Here is a 1,414-nt window from a genome sequence, read left to right on the forward strand (position 1 = left end):
GTTAACCGGAGACCTGGAAACGACGGAGAGGCTCCGTCCCCGCCGCAGCCGCAGTGGTCCACAAACCCACGACGACTACTGCAGTACTGGGTTATTGTGCGGTTCGGCTCCCGGTGGACCCCCAAGGGAACGTCTCACACCAGACGAATGTAACCTCTATGTTTGCGTGGTAGAGTAATGGTGGTGTACCCGTACGTGGAGAACTTGTTTGCGCAGCAATCGCCGACGTAGCGTAACTGAGACGAAATAATGGGAACCAGCCTGCATTCGCCGAGGCAGATAGAAAACCGCCTAAAAACCATTCACAGACTGGCCGGTTCACCGGACCTCGAAACAAATCCGCCGGGCGGATTCGAGCAAGGGACCAGGCGCTCCTTTCCTCCCGGAAAGCCGTGCGTTAGACCGCACGGCCAACCGGGCAAGCATTTTGACCAGTACTAGCTGTTGTAATAATATGCGACATATTTTACTAAGCACTGAGTGTAAATAAGGCGTCGTGTTTTGTACGATTTGATATAATTTTTTTGGTAACGATACGTCTGTGGCTGAAAGTGCTACCATACCTCTGTTTGCAAAGGTACGGCTTGGAGCAAGAATCTATTCAGACGTTTTACTCGACATATTTTATATCTTCACTCATTACGCTGAAGTGAAAAATTTGATCTGAACTTGCAAGGTGAGGAGGCAAACAAGCTAGAAATACATCATTAGGGACGAACAGAGTCATAAAACAATAGTATTTGTTGGTAGAGTAATGTACTCATGTGACCTAACAAGGTGGCGCAATGATTAGCAGACTGGACTCGAAGTCGGGTGTTTGTGCTGTCCTCATCATTTCATCATCATTCATGAAAGTGGCGAGATCGGACTGAGCAAAGGTTGGGAATTTATGCGGCCGCTGATAACCGCGCAGTTGAGCGCCCCACAAACGAAACATCATCATCATTGAAGTCGGGAGGACAATGGCTGAAGCTCGCGTCCGGCCATCCGGATTTAGGTTTTCCTTGATTTCCCTAAATCGCTCCAGGCAAATGCTAGGATAGTTCCTTTGAAAGGGCACCACCGATTCCCTTCCCCATCCTTGACTTGATCCGAGCTTGTGCTCCGCCTCCGATGACCTCGATGTCGACGAGACGTTAAGCCTTATCTTCCTTCCTTTTTTGTATCCGTGTTACGTGTATCTACTTTTGATTCCAATTTGGGTATGTAATTTTAGTTTCTGATAAATGTTCAGAACTTGTTGAAAAGTGTATGCTATGACATGGTCTCTAGGAGGAAATGGAGTTTCATGTTCCTGGGGCACGGAATTTCGAGTCGTCATATTCAGGTGAAGACTGAAACTCGTTGAAACGTTGCGACTACACGTTGCCACGACTCAACTTGTAATAGGAGGAGATTTCATCGGATGCGTTTT

This window comes from Schistocerca americana, chromosome 5 (assembly GCF_021461395.2).
Source record: "Schistocerca americana isolate TAMUIC-IGC-003095 chromosome 5, iqSchAmer2.1, whole genome shotgun sequence".
Lineage (NCBI taxonomy): Eukaryota > Metazoa > Arthropoda > Insecta > Orthoptera > Acrididae > Schistocerca > Schistocerca americana.